This window comes from Vicugna pacos, unplaced genomic scaffold (assembly GCF_048564905.1).
Source record: "Vicugna pacos unplaced genomic scaffold, VicPac4 scaffold_214, whole genome shotgun sequence".
Taxonomy (NCBI): Eukaryota; Metazoa; Chordata; class Mammalia; order Artiodactyla; family Camelidae; genus Vicugna; species Vicugna pacos.
In genome coordinates this window covers 140,899-157,029 of record NW_027328893.1, presented here as the reverse complement: position 1 = coordinate 157,029, position 16,131 = coordinate 140,899, and the positions used below count along the sequence as shown (strand labels likewise).

Here is a 16,131-nt window from a genome sequence, read left to right as displayed (position 1 = left end):
CATAAAGTCGACTTCAACAGGACTGGGCAAGTCTGAAAGGACCTCGGAGCCTCTCCAGTAAGCTGAAGACAGGCAGATCTTCCACTGTCTGCCCTTTCAGGTTCTGGAAACTGACCCGTGAACTCAGGTCTTTGGGCAGCAGCAGTATCTCGAACTTACACAGCTTCCCGGACCAAAGACCTAAGCCAAGCTCCACAGAGGGCGGCAGCCCCTCCATCGCACTGATCCACCCACAGAACTCTGCCCGGTTACCTAGGATCCACCAGCCACAACAAGCCTCGCGGTACACACCAACATTCCACCTGGAATCCAACGGCTAACTGCCATCCCCAATGGCTGCTGCATCTTGTCAGTGTTGGGGGAGGGGCTGCATCCGACGAGAGGTTCCTAAGGTAAATGTGATTCTACCCACTAGCGTCCCATGGGCCTTTGTTCTTCCCTCTTTCCTTTTGTTCAGATCTGTATGCACTGTAGCAACGGAGGGAAGTGTGTCCATTTTCAGTTGAATGTTTCACACGTCTTTAAACTTTCTAACAGTTCACAGTACACAGAGACCCACTAAGGGAAACTATTGTTCCTGTAATATGGGCACACCCGCAATACATAGCCGTCGGTTGATTTCTGCTGAAACACCCGCATTCACGGGACATCTATCCGTTTGTTTCAAGGGGGCTGAAATTCCTAGGACTGATACAATCCCCAATGTGCACTTTACTGCCTGTCTCTTTTGATCTTAGTACACTTTTGCGGAGCTACTTTTCCTTGTTATAGGCTTGTGCCATTTCTTCTCGACGTAGTGTATAAGATGGCATTCATTCATCCTGTTGGAAGACTTGCAAGTCTATATCACGGACTAGGAATCCATTGGATTCCAAATCGGCATTTGGGTTAGGTCACGATATGCTCATATGAATCAATATTTACGAATATAAATGCACGCCTCTGATTTCCGAATACAGGTGTGCTGAGTACATTCAAGCCGCGATACTGGGTCGATGCGTACTGAATGATCCTTGACATCACCTTGAGTAATTTCTTTTGAATATTCATGTTACCCTACCCTTTTTGTGTTGTTTGTTTGTTTGATTCTTTCTTGGTCTGCTTCTCGTTTGCTTTGCAAACACGTCAGGCCATGCATCTCTCCGTTTGCTTCCAACAGAGAGTCATATAAGCTGACTCCCTTAAGATAGTGCTTCCAATCCCCTATGATTTCCTGCTTCCCTCTCCCATCTTTAGGGTTTTGATGTCCTCCTTGCTTTCTTCTTGTTTCTTCTTTTCCACTCATGCTTTTCTTGCATTTCCAATAAGGGTTTTCTTCTTTCCATTTCATCTTGCTGCTTATCCCTTCAGGGGAGAATTCTCAACCTTTCTTTTAGGATAAGTTTCGAACTGCTGAATTCTTTTATGATTTGCAGGTCTGTGGCATTCTCTAGCTCTGCTGTTATTAGAAATGGTGGTCATGTGGCTTAGGCTACCCTAGATGGCAGCATTTTGCCATTCAAGCTATGGTCTATGTCCTGGCACTCCTCCCTGTCCTGCAATACTGCTGCTGAGATAGCAGCTGAAACCCCTCTGGAGGTTCTCTTGTGACTATGTTGCTTTCCTCCAGGCGCATTTTAAATCACTGGGATGCTCATGAACTTTGTTGATTTGGATCATACAGCTGCTGCTAAGTCTATTGGGATTCCACCTCTTTTGGACGCTGTGTTCTTCCTGAATTCGCCTAGATGATTCTATCTTGGCTTTCAGCAAGTTCAGTCTGATTTTTCTACACATATCTTTTCAAACATTGTTTGTTTCTTTATCTCTTGCTTTTCCATCTGGGACTCTTTCGAATTTTAGACTTTCATGCCTTGTCTTCAACCAGGATTCAACAGCAATGTTTTCATTGGTTTGCACTTGCTTTGCTATGTGTGCTTCTGACCGAGGGATTTCTGTTCCCCTGTCTTCAAAGTCATTCACGCGTCCCTCTGCAATATCTCGTCTGCTTAGTACGGAATGTTAGCCCTGATATTTTCTCATACACTGAGTATTCTGATATTATTTGGCTCGTCTTTAGGCTTTCTCTTCCCCTTTTCTGGTATTCTGCCTTTTGTGATTCTGAGACACTGTTGTTCTTCAGTGTTTCCCTCACCTCCATTTTCAATACTTGCTCTGGAGAGCGTTTTGCAGTCTAGTTGTCTGAAAGCATACCTTTAGGGCCTTCAATCTCTTCGGAACTGAAAATGGTACTTCCTTTTCCTTTTACTGTATTTCTTCATCTCTACTGGTCAGGTAATTTCAGGTATCTAATGTAGACTTCGAGGGCTTTGTTAAGTGAAAACTTTAGACTCTTGGCTCTACACAATTGCATGGGATTTCTGTGAGGACAAATTTTCCTAGACATTGATGCCATGTCCTGTTCCTGTGTGTACTGTCTGGTCTATCTCCAATTGCTAGTGTTGCCTTTGTTGTGATGAACACCCCATACTATTTCGATTTAGATAACCTCACTTTGATTACGCTTATCTCAAAAATCTGAAAGAGCACAGGACACTTCCTCTGGTGGAAATGGAGCTTCTAAAGGTTCTCAGATCTGCATTCTACTCTATGTTATTTTGGAGTGTTTCCAGAAGGGAAGAGTGTGAGTGCGCTTGTGCTTTGTAGTGCCACGGGAATGTCCCACTGAAACCAGTTCTTCCAAGAGCTTCTCTGTCTACAGAAACACCAGTGGAATCATATCTATGGAAGTCACACATCAGGGCCTGCTGGAATGATCCCGCAGCCCGAACTTGTTGTCCTCGCTGCGGAACCGTGCCGGTGCCATCCAAAATGTAGCATCCACTTTTGAGAGATAAACTGAAGGAAATCCTTCCTCTTCTCACGGTGTGGTCTTGGACCACACTTCCTTGTCCTCTCATCCTTGTGGCACGGGTGCACGAAGGCAAACACAGAGCTGTTGCACATCCTGTGCCTCAAACCAAACCATAATCACAGCCCAGGTTATGAATGTAGCAGATCCTAAAGCTTTTCATTTTGAATTCAAACCCAAGGCCCCCTGGATCCCTCAGACCCGATGCACAATATCTCTGATTCAGCCCCACACATGCTCTATTGGCAAAATGCCAAATTGGTCTCTGGTCCTGCAGATGCACTGGGTGTGGCCATGGGACATATCGATAATTTCAACTGCGCGCGCCAGGGTGGTTGCTTGCTCATTGGGGCCACAGGTCGGTTTGCTCTCTTGATAGGACCCAACACATCCCACAACGCACTCCAGATCCCTGAGACTCAGCGTGTGCCAACATCCGTAGCCCTATCCCTCCCTGAACGCTGCCTCTGCTACTTCAAATTTGGCAGCTCGGAGCTTGGTCTCAGAATCAACGGTGGGGATATTTTGCACTGGATTCTTTGAGTTCTGTCAGCCAAGCATCTGCTGTGCACTCTTCTAACACTCAGCCCATCACCTTCAAACCCTTGTCTCCTGTCCGCTTGAGAGTGTGCGTCCAAGTTAAAGAGGGTTTCACCTTTACTGCTCCATCAACAGGGCTCAGACCATGCACTGGTATCCATTCCCTGCTTTTCCTTCTCCTGCTTCCAGGTGTTCTGAGGCCTCATCCTGTCTTTGGAAGTAACAGACCTCTCGTTGGCAAGTGTCCTGTGCCAAGGGCTGGGTGAGTGGATGTTTCCATTGCTATGTTCATGGGAGCGAGTGAGCGCAGGTTACACTGCTTCTCTGTCAACTGGGCATCGATGAATCAACACTTTCCAGATACATTTCACGGAAATGTGATTTTATTTTATCTCTTGGTTTCTATACAGCCGTGGTGGGAGGGATTGTCCGAAGACTTCAGTTTTGACATTGTGTTGATGTCTCATTTGCAGTCTTTAAAAATTTAATAGAATTTATAGAAATGTTTTGGGAGTTATACGAAAATGAAGTTAGTTTCTGAAACATACTAAATCGACCTAGAAGCCAGACTTGTCAATTTCGGTAACATTATGTCAGCTCTAAGGAAAACATAGACAGATAGAATGCAAAGTAGCAGTCCGAACTGTTAAAGGGGTCATGTCAACTCTTTACTTTTGAAGCCTCCGAAACCAACAGGAACCATGAAATAACTAATGGAAACATGAAATAACCCCCAAGCTTGGATTCACTTGTGCATGTGGTGCCCTTTACTCCCGATGACACCTACTGGTCAATGTTGGCATTTCAAGGTGTAACATCCCTCTCAAGGAAAATACAAGAGGAAACGAACTAAATATATACATTTAGCTTTGATTCCAAAGAACCTATAGGCATTATAGCTATGAGAACCCTGCTGCAGCTATGCTAGGCTACTGAGAACCAGGTGTTCTTCTATCAGTGATGAGAACGCTTAATCATCCGATCATGTTGGGTAAAGCACTTGAATGCAACCAAGTCTGCACCCCCATGATAGATTGCCCCCGGGGGCTTGACTCAATTGAAAGATGGTCCACATAAGGTGTGTCTTTCATGTCATTGGCGACTTTTACAGTTCCGTTCACTATCTGACTTCTAATATTTACCTAGACTGTCTTGAAAAACGGAGGCCTAATACAGATTCAAGTTCAGTCAAAGATTCCCCTCACTTACCACACTCCCTTCACCCCAGAGAAGACATAAACCCAGCATTTGCTGGATCTAGCGGAAGGCCATCGTTTCTTTGTGGGAGCTAAGTATTCAATTCCTATCTATTTCATACGAGAGTATTTGACCTTTATGGGGTTCCCTGTTGTTCACAGAGGATGAAGCTAGAGGAACTCTGATTCTAGGAGGGGCTTGCTCTTCTCTTACTGGCTTCATTGCAGCTCAGGTACTGATCCCTCAAAATGGATGCCTGAGTGGAGGGGAGGGAAGAGCAAGTGCTTGATAGCTAGGCCCAAACCTGGGAAAAGGCTTACCTGGGCTTGGTGCACTTTGATCTGAATGGCTTGGAATTGCCCCTTGGGTCGTGTGGATTATCTGACCTCTTTCAAGAACATGAGCGTTTTTATCATCTCTGCCATCTCTTCTCTTTAGACGTCAGGGATCTTGGACCCGTTCTTGGAGCAGAGAATTGAGGAACTTCCTCCAGTCCACGGTGGCCCTCCGTAGGTTTCTGCTAGTATCAGCGAGGTTCAATATGTCTCATGAATGCCTTTCGAGCCTGCTATCCTCTACAGCTGTCTCCAGGCCAGTATTCTCTATTGTAGCAGAACATCTCTCATCAATGTGTTCGCATCTCTCCTCAATCCGTGCAGCCATATTTTCGGCCAGCTTCTCTTCGTGTCTCCCATAAAGTCGACTTCAACAGGACTGGGCAAGTCTGAAAGGACCTCGGAGCCTCTCCAGTAAGCTGAAGACAGGCAGATCTTCCACTGTCTGCCCTTTCAGGTTCTGGAAACTGACCCGTGAACTCAGGTCTTTGGGCAGCAGCAGTATCTCGAACTGACACAGCTTCCCGGACCAAAGACCTAAGCCAAGCTCCACAGAGGGCGGCAGCCCCTCCATCGCACTGATCCACCCACAGCACTCTGCCCGGTTACCTGGGATCCACCAGCCACAACAAGCCTCGCGGTACACACCAACATTCCACCTGGAATCCAACCGCTAACTGCCATCCCCAATGGCTGCTGCATCTTGTCAGTGTTGGGGGAGGGGCTGCATCCGACGAGAGGTTCCTAAGGTAAATGTGATTCTACCCACTAGCGTCCCATGGGCCTTTGTTCTTCCCTCTTTCCTTTTGTTCAGATCTGTATGCACTGTAGCAACGGAGGGAAGTGTGTCCATTTTCACTTGAATGTTTCACACGTCTTTAAACTTTCTAACAGTTCACAGTACACAGAGACCCACTAAGGGAAACTATTGTTCCTGTAATATGGGCACACCCGCAATACATAGCCGTCGGTTGATTTCTGCTGAAACACCCGCATGCACGGGACATCTATCCATTTGTTTCAAGGGGGCTGAAATTCCTAGGAATGATACAATCCCCAATGTGCACTTTACTGCCTGTCTCTTTTGATCTTAGTACACTTTTGCGGAGCTACTTTTCCTTGTTATAGGCTTGTGCCATTTCTTCTCGACGTAGTGTAGAAGATGGCATTCATTCATCCTGTTGGAAGACTTGCAAGTCTATATCACGGACTAGGAATCCATTGGATTCCAAATCGGCATTTGGGTTAGGTCACGATATGCTCATATGAATCAATATTTACGAATATAAATGCACGCCTCTGATTTCCGAATACAGGTGTGCTGAGTACATTCAAGCCGCGATACTGGGTCGATGCGTACTGAATGATCCTTGACATCACCTTGAGTAATTTCTTTTGAATATTCATGTTACCCTACCCTTTTTGTGTTGTTTGTTTGTTTGATTCTTTCTTGGTCTGCTTCTCGTTTGCTTTGCAAACACGTCAGGCCATGCATCTCTCCGTTTGCTTCCAACAGAGAGTCATATAAGCTGACTTCCTTAAGATAGTGCTTCCAATCCCCTATGATTTCCTGCTTCCCTCTCCCATCTTTAGGGTTTTGATGTCCTCCTTGCCTTCTTCTTCTTTCTTCTTTTCCACTCATGCTCTTCTTGCATTTCCAATAAGGGTTTTCTTCTTTCCATTTCATCTTGCTGCTTATCCCTTCAGGGGAGAATTCTCAACCTTTCTTTTAGGATAAGTTTCGAACTGCTGAATTCTTTTAAGATTTGCAGGTCTGTGGCATTCTCTAGCTCTGCTGTTATTAGAAATGGTGGTCATGTGGCATAGGCTACCCTAGATGGCAGCATTTTGCCATTCAAGCTATGGTCTATGTCCTGGCACTCCTCCCTGTCCTGCAATATTGCTGCTGAGATAGCAGCTGAAACCCCTCTGGAGGTTCTCTTGTGACTATGTTGCTTTCCTCCAGGCGCATTTTAAATCACTGGGATGCTCATGAACTTTGTTGATTTGGATCATACAGCTGCTGCTAAGTCTATTGGGATTCCAACTCTTTTGGACGCTGTGTACTTCCTGAATTCGCCTAGATGATTCTATCTTGGCTTTCAGCAAGTTTCAGTCTGATTTTTCTACACATAACTTTTCAAACATTGTTTGTTTCTTTATCTCTTGCTTTTCCATCTGGGACTCTTTCGAATTTTAGTCTTTCATGCCTTGTCTTCAACCAGGATTCAACAGCAATGTTTTCATTGGTTTTCACTTGCTTTCCTATGTGTGCTTCTCACCGAGGGATTTCTGTTCCCCTGTCTTCAAAGTCATTCACGCGTCCCTCTGCAATATCTCGTCTGCTTAGGACGGAATGTTATCCCTGATATTTTCTCATCCACTGAGTTTTCTGAGATTATTTGGCTCGTCTTTAGGCTTTCTCTTCCCCTTTTCGGGTATTCTGCCTTTTGTGATTCTGAGACACTGTTGTTCTTCAGTGTTTCCCTCACCTCCATTTTCAATACTTGCTCTGGAGAGCGTTTTGCAGTCTAGTTGTCTGAAAGCTTATCTTTAGGGCCTTCAATCTCTTTGGAACTGAAAATGGTACTTCCGTTTCCTTTTACTGTATTTCTTCATCTCTACTGGTCAGGTAATTTCAGGTATCTAATGTAGACTTCCAGGGCTTGGTTAAGTGAAAACTTTAGATCTTGGCTCTACACAATTGCATGGGATTTCTGTGAGGACAAATTTTCCTAGACATTGATGCCATGTCCTGTTCCTGTGTGTGTTGTCTGGTCTATCTCCAATTGCTGGTGTTGCCTTTGTTGTGATGAACCCCCCATACTATTTCGATTTAGATAACCTCACTTTGATTACGCTTATCTCACAAATCTGAAAGAGCACAGGACACTTCCTCTGGTGGAAATGGAGCTTCTAAAGCTTCTCAGCTCTGCATTCTACTCTATGTTATTTTGAAGTGTTTCCAGAAGAGCAGAGTGTGAGTGCGCTTGTGCTTTGTAGTGCCACGGGAATGTCCCACTGAAACCAGTTCTTCCAAGAGCTTCTCTGTCTACAGTAACACCAGTGGAATCATATCTATGGATGTCACACATCAGGGCCTGCTGGAATGATCCCGCAGCCCGAACTTGGTGTCCTCGCTGCTGAACCGTGCCGGTGCCATCCAAAATGTAGCATCCGCTTTTGAGAGATAAACTGAAGGAAATCCTTCCTCTTCTCACGCTGTGGTCTTGGACCACACTTCCGTGTCCTCTCATCTTGTGGCACGGGTGCACGAAGGCAACCACAGAGCTGTTGCACATCCTGTGCCTCAAACCAAACCATAATCACAGCCCAGGTTATGAATGTAGCAGATCCTAAGGCTTTTCATTCTGAATTCAAACCCAAGGCCCCCTGGATCCCTCAGACCCGATGCACAATATCTCTGATTCAGCCCCACACATGCTCTATTGGCAAAATGCCAAATTGGTCTCTGGTCCTGTAGATGCACTGGGTGTGGCCATGGGACATATCGATAATTTCAACTGTGCGCACCAGGGTGGTTGCTTGCTCATTGGGGCCACAGGTCGGTTTGCTCTCTTGATAGGACCCAACAGATCCCACAACGCACTCCAGATCCCTGAGACTCAGCGTGTGCCAACATCCGTAGCCCTATCCATCCCTGAACGCTGCCTCTGCTACCTCAAATTTGGCAGCTCGGAGCTTGGTCTCAGAATCAAAGGTGGGGATATTTTGCACTGGATTCTTTGAGTTCTGTCAGCCAAGCATCTGCTGTGCACTCTTCTAACACACAGCGCATCACCTTTAAACCCTTGTCTCCTGTCCGCTTGAGAGTGTGCGTCCAAGTTAAAGAGAGTTTCACCTTTACTGCTCCATCAGCAGGGCTCAGACCATGCACTGGTATCCATTCACTGCTTTTCCTTCTCCTGCTTCCAGGTGTTCTGAGGCCTCATCCTGTCTTTGGAAGTAACAGACCTCTCGTCGGCAAGTGTCCTGTGCCAAGGGCTGGGTGAGTGGATGTTTCCATTGCTGTGTTCATGGGAGCGAGTGAGCGCAGGTTACACTGCTTCTCTGTCAACTGGGCATCGATGAATCAACACTTTCCAGATACATTTCACAGAAATGTGATTTTATTTTATCTCTTTGTTTCTATACAGCTGTGGTGGGAGGGATTGTCCGAAGACTCCAGTTTTGACATTGTGTTGATGTCTCATTTGCAGTCTTTAAAAATTTAATAGAATTTATATAAATGTTTTGGGAGTTTTACGAAAATGAAGTTAGTTTCTGAAACATACTAAATCGACCTAGAAGCCAGACTTGTCAATTTCTGTAACATTATGTCAGCTCTAAGGAAAACATAGACAGATAGAATGCAAACGAGCAGTCCGAACTGTTAAAGGGGTCATGTCAACTCTTTACTGTTGAAGCCTCCGAAACCAACAGGAACCATGAAATAACTAATGGAAACATGAAATAACCCCCAAGCTTGGATTCACTTGTGCATGTGGTGCCCTTTACTCCCGATGACACCTACTGTTCAATGTTGGCATTTCAAGGTGTAACATCCCTCTCAAGGAAAATACAAGAGGAAACGAACTAAATATATACATTTAGTTTGAATCCAAAGAACCTAGAGGCATTATAGCTATGAGAACCCTGCTGCAGCTATGCTAGGCTACTGAGAACCAGGTGTTCTTCTATCAGTGATGAGAACGCTTAATCATCCGATCATGTTGGGTAAAGCACTTGAATGCAACCAAGTCTGCACCCCCATGATAGATTGCCCCCGGGGGCTTGACTCAATTGAAAGATGGTCCACATAAGCTGTGTCTTTCATGTCATTGGCGACTTTTACAGTTCCGTTCACTATCTGACTTCTAATATTTACCTAGACTGTCTTGAAAAACGGAGGCCTAATACAGATTCAAGTTCAGTCAAAGATTCCCCTCACTTACCACACTCCATTCACCCCAGAGAAGACATAAACCCAGCATTTGCTGAATCTAGCGGAAGGCCATCGTTTCTTTGTGGGAGCTAAGTATTCAATTCCTATCTATTTCATACGAGAGTATTTGACCTTTATGGGGTTCCCTGTTGTTCACAGAGGATGAAGCTAGAGGAACTCTGATTCTAGGAGGGGCTTGCTCTTCTCTTACTGGCTTCATTGCAGCTCAGGTACTGATCCCTCAAAATGGATGCCTGAGTGGAGGGGAGGGAAGAGCAAGTGCTTGATAGCTAGGCCCAAACCTGGGAAAAGGCTTACCTGGGCTTGGTGCACTTTGATCTGAATGGCTTGGAATTGCCCCTTGGGTCGTGTGGATTATCTGACCTCTTTCAAGAACATGAGCGTTTTTATCATCTCTGCCATCTCTTCTCTTTAGACGTCAGGGATCTTGGAACCGTTCTTGGAGCAGAGAATTGAGGAACTTCCTCCAGTCCACGGTGGCCCTCCGTAGGTTTCTGCTAGTATCAGCGAGGTTCAATATGTCTCATGAATGCCTTTCGAGCCTGCTATCCTCTACAGCTGTCTCCAGGCCAGTATTCTCTATTGTAGCAGAACATCTCTCATCAATGTGTTCGCATCTCTCCTCAATCCGTGCAGCCATGTTTTCGGCCAGCTTCTCTTCGTGTCTCCCATAAAGTCGACTTCAACAGGACTGGGCAAGTCTGAAAGGACCTCGGAGCCTCTCCAGTAAGCTGAAGACAGGCAGATCTTCCACTGTCTGCCCTTTCAGGTTCTGGAAACTGACCCGTGAACTCAGGTCTTTGGGCAGCAGCAGTATCTCGAACTGACACATCTTCCCGGAACAAAGACCTAAGCCAAGCTCCACAGAGGGCGGCAGCCCCTCCATCGCACTGATCCACCCACAGCACTCTGCTCGGTTACCTAGGATCCACCAGCCACAACAAGCCTCGCGGTACACACCAACATTCCACCTGGAATCCAACCGCTAACTGCCATCCCCAATGGCTGCTGCATCTTGTCAGTGTTGGGGGAGGGGCTGCATCCGACGAGAGGTTCCTAAGGTAAATGTGATTCTACCCACTAGCGTCCCATGGGCCTTTGTTCTTCCCTCTTTCCTTTTGTTCAGATCTGTATGCACTGTAGCAACGGAGGGAAGTGTGTCCATTTTCAGTTGAATGTTTCACACGTCTTTAAACTTTCTAACAGTTCACAGTACACAGAGACCCACTAAGGGAAACTATTGTTCCTGTAATATGGGCACACCCGCAATACATAGCCGTCGGTTGATTTCTGCTGAAACACCCGCATGCACGGGACATCTATCCATTTGTTTCAAGGGGGCTGAAATTCCTAGGACTGATACAATCCCCAATGTGCACTTTACTGCCTGTCTCTTTTGATCTTAGTACACTTTTGCGGAGCTACTTTTCCTTGTTATAGGCTTGTGCCATTTCTTCATGACGTAGTGTAGAAGATGGCATTCATTCATCCTGTTGGAAGACTTGCAAGTCTATATCACGGACTAGGAATCCATTGGATTCCAAATCGGCATTTGGGTTAGGTCACGATATGCTCATATGAATCAATATTTACGAATATAAATGCACGCCTCTGATTTCCGAATACAGGTGTGCTGAGTACATTCAAGCCGCGATACTGGGTCGATGCGTACTGAATGATCCTTGACATCACCTTGAGTAATTTCTTTTGAATATTCATGTTACCCTACCCTTTTTGTGTTGTTTGTTTGTTTGATTCTTTCTTGGTCTGCTTCTGGATTGTTTTGCAAACACGTCAGGCCATGCATCTCTCCGTTTGCTTCCAAGAGAGAGTCATATAAGCTGACTCCCTTAAGATAGTGCTTCCAATCCCCTATGATTTCCTGCTTCCCTCTCCCATTTTTAGGGTTTTGATGTCCTCCTTGCCTTCTTCTTGTTTCTTCTTTTCCACTCATGCTCTTCTTGCATTTCCAATAAGGGTTTTCTTCTTTCCATTTCATCTTGCTGCTTATCCCTTCAGGGGAGAATTCTCAAAATTTCTTTTAGGATAAGTTTCGAACTGCTGAATTCTTTTAAGATTTGCAGGTCTGTGGCATTCTCTAGCTCTGCTGTTATTAGAAATGGTGGTCATGTGGCATAGGCTACCCTAGATGGCAGCATTTTGCCATTCAAGCTATGGTCTATGTCCTGGCACTCCTCCCTGTCCTGCAATATTGCTGCTGAGATAGCAGCTGAAACCCCTCTGGAGGTTCTCTTGTGACTATGTTGCTTTCCTCCAGGCGCAATTTAAATCACTGGGATGCTCATGAACTTTGTTGATTTGGATCATACAGCTACTGCTAAGTCTATTGGGATTCCACCTCTTTTGGACGCTGTGTACTTCCTGAATTCACCTAGATGATTCTATCTTGGCTTTCAGCAAGTTTCAGTCTGATTTTTCTACACATAACTTTTCAAACATTGTTTGTTTCTTTATCTCTTGCTTTTCCACCTGGGACTCTTTCGAATTTTAGTCTTTCATGCCTTGACTACAACCAGGAATCAACAGCAATGTTTTCATTGGTTTGCACTTGCTTTGCTATGTGTGCTTCTGACCGAGGGATTTCTGTTCCCCTGTCTTCAAAGTCATTCACGCGTCCCTCTGCAATATCTCGTCTGCTTAGGACGGACTGTTAGCCCTGATATTTTCTCATCCACTGAGTTTTCTGAGATTATTTGGCTCGTCTTTAGGCTTTCTCTTCCCCTTTTCTGGTATTCTGCCTTTTGTGATTCTGAGACACTGTTGTTCTTCAGTGTTTCCCTCACCTCCATTTTCAATACTTGCTCTGGAGAGCGTTTTGCAGTCTAGTTGTCTGAAAGCTTATCTTTAGGGCCTTCAATCTCTTTGGAACTGAAAATGGTACTTCCTTTTCCTTTTACTGTATTTCTTCATCTCTACTGGTCAGGTAATTTCAGGTATCTAATGTAGATTTCTAGGGCTTGGTTAAGTGAAAATTTTAGACTCTTGGCTCTACACAATTGCATGGGATTTCTGTGAGGACAAATATTCATAGACATTGATGCCATGTCCTGTTCCTGTGTGTGCTGTCTGGTCTATCTCCAATTGCTGGTGTTGCCTTTGTTGTGATGAACACCCCATACTATTTCGATTTAGATAACCTCACTTTGATTACGCTTATCTCACAAATCTGAAAGAGCACAGGACACTTCCTCTGGTGGAAGTGGAGCTTCTAAAGGTTCTCAGCTCTGCATTCTACTCTATGTTATTTTGGAGTGTTTCCAGAAGGGCAGAGTGTGAGTGCGCTTGTGCTTTGTAGTGCCACGGGAATGTCCCACTGAAACCAGTTCTTCCAAGAGCTTCTCTGTCTACAGAAACACCAGTGGAAGCATATCTATGGATGTCACACATCAGGGCCTGCTGGAATGATCCCGCAGCCCGAACTTGGTGTCCTCGCTGCTGAACCGTGCCGGTGCCATCCAAAATGTAGCATCCGCTTTTGAGAGATAAACTGAAGGAAATCCTTCCTCTTCTCACGCTGTGGTCTTGGACCACACTTCCTTATCCTCTCATCCTTGTGGCACGGGTGCACGAAGGCAACCACAGAGCTGTTGCATATCCTGTGCCTCAAACCAAACCATAATCACAGCCCAGGTTATGATTGTAGCAAATCCTAAGGCTTTTCATTCTGAATTCAAACCCAAGGCCCCCTGGATCCCTCAGACCCGATGCACAATATCTCTGATTCAGCCCCACACATGCTCTATTGGCAAAATGCCAAATTGGTCTCTGGTCCTGCAGATGCACTGGGTGTGGCCATGGGACATATCGATAATTTCAACTGCGTGCACCAGAGTGGTTGCTTGCTCATTGTGGTCCCAAGTCGGTTTGCTCTCTTGATAGGACCCACCACATCCCACAACACACTCCAGATCCCTGAGACTCAGCGTGTGCCACCATCCGTAGCCCTATCCCTCCCTGAACGCTGCCTCTGCTACCTCAAATTTGACAGCTCGGAGCTTGGTCTCAGAATCAAATGTGGGGATATTTTGCACTGGATTCTTTGAGTTCGGTCAGCCAAGCATCTGCTGTGCACTCTTCTAACACTCAGCGCATCACCTTCAATCCCATGTCTCCTGTCTGCTTGAGAGTGTGCGTCCAAGTTAAAGAGAGTTTCACCTTTACTGATCCATCAACAGGGCTCAGACCATGCAGTGGTATCCATTCCCTGCTTTTCCTTCTCCTGCTTCCAGGTGTTCTGAGGCCTCATCCTGTCTTTGGAAGTAACAGACCTCTCTTCGGCAAGTATCCTTTGCCAAGGGCTGGGTGAGTGGATGTTTCCATTGCTGTGTTCATGGGAGCGAGTGAGCGCAGGTTGCACTGCTTCTCTGTCAACTGGGCATCGATGAATCAACACTTTCCAGATACATTTCACAGAAATGTGATTTTTTTTTTATCTCTTTGTTTCTATAAAGCCGTGGTGGGAGGGATTGTCCGAAGACTCCAGTTTTGACATTGTGTTGATATCTCATTTGCAGTCTTTAAAAATTTAATAGAATTTATAGAAATGTTTTGGGAGTTATACGAAAATGAAGTTAGTTTCTGAAACATACTAAATCGACCTAGAAGCCAGACTTGTCAATTTTGGTAACATTTTGTCAACTCTAAGGAAAACATAGGCAGATAGAATGCAAACTAGCAGTCCGAACTCTTAAAGGGGTCATGACAACTGTTTACTTTTGAAGCCTCCGAAACCAACAGGAACCATGAAATAACTAATGGAAACATGAAACAACCCCCAAGCTTGGATTCACTTGTGCATGTGGTGCCCTTTACTCCCGATGACACCTACTGGTCAATGTTGGCATTTCAAGGTGTAACATCCCTCTCAAGGAACATACAAGAGGAAACGAACTAAATATATACATTTAGCTTTGAATCCAAAGAACCTCGAGGCTTTATAGCTATGAGAACCCTGCTGCAGCTATGCTAGGCTACTGAGAACCAGGTGTTCTTCTATCAGTGATGAGAACGCTTAATCATCCGATCATGTTGGGTAAAGCACTTGAATGCAACCAAGTCTGCACCCCCATGATAGATTGCCCCCGGGGGCTTGACTCAATTGAAAGACGGTCCACATAAGCTGTGTCTTTCATGTCATTGGCGACTTTTACCTTTCAGTTCACTATCTGACTTCTAATATTTATCTAGACTGTCTTGAAAAACGGAGGCCTAATACAGATTCAAGTTCAGTCAAAGATTCCCCTCACTTACCACACTCCCTTCACCCCAGAGAAGACATAAACCCAGCATTTGCTGAATCTAGCGGAAGGCCTTCGTTTATTTGTGGGAGCTAAGTATTCAATTCCTATCTATTTCATACGAGAGTATTTGACCTTTATGGGGTTCCCTGTTGTTCACAGAGGATGAAGCTAGAGGAACTCTGATTCTAGGAGGGGCTTGCTCTTCTCTTACTGGCTTCATTGCAGCTCAGGTACTGATCCCTCAAAATGGATGCCTGAGTGGAGGGGAGGGAAGAGCAAATGCTTGATAGCTAGGCCCAAACCTGGGAAAAGGCTTACCTGAGCTTGGTGCACTTTGATCTAAATGGCTTGGAATTGCCCCTTGGGTCGTGTGGATTATCTGACCTCTTTCAAGAACATGAGCGTTATTATCATCTCTGCCTTCTCTTCTCTTTAGACGTCAGGGATCTTGGACCCGTTCTTGGAGCAGAGAATTGAGGAACTTCCTCCAGTCCACGGTGGCCCTCCGTAGGTTTCTGCTAGTATCAGCGAGGTTCAATATGTCTCATGAATGCCTTTCGAGCCTGCTATCCTCTACAGCTGTCTCCAGGCCAGTATTCTCTATTGTAGCAGAACATCTCTCATCAATGTGTTCGCATCTCTCCTCAATCCGTGCAGCCATATTTTCGGCCAGCTTCTCTTCGTGTCTCCCATAAAGTCGACTTCAACAGGACTGGGCAAGTCTGAAAGGACCTCGGAGCCTCTCCAGTAAGCTGAAGACAGGCAGATCTTCCACTGTCTGCCCTTTCAGGTTCTGGAAACTGACCCGTGAACTCAGGTCTTTGGGCAGCAGCAGTATCTCGAACTGACACAGCTTCCCGGACCAAAGACTTAAGCCAAGCTCCACAGAGGGCGGCAGCCCCTCCATCGCACTGATCCACCCACAGAACTCTGCCCGGTTACCTAGGATCCACCAGCCACAACAAGCCTCGCGGTACACAC

At 45.6% G+C, this 16,131-nt stretch overlaps 1 long non-coding RNA gene across 1 annotated transcript; it reads left to right on the top strand.

Moving 5' to 3' along the window:
- Positions 1-269: 269 nt before the first annotated feature.
- Positions 270-15,818, top strand: LOC140695458 (uncharacterized). Its single transcript, XR_012071143.1, has 3 exons — positions 270-392; positions 14,140-14,212; positions 15,587-15,818. It is a non-coding gene; the product is annotated as an uncharacterized lncRNA (long non-coding RNA).
- Positions 15,819-16,131: the final 313 nt, after the last annotated feature.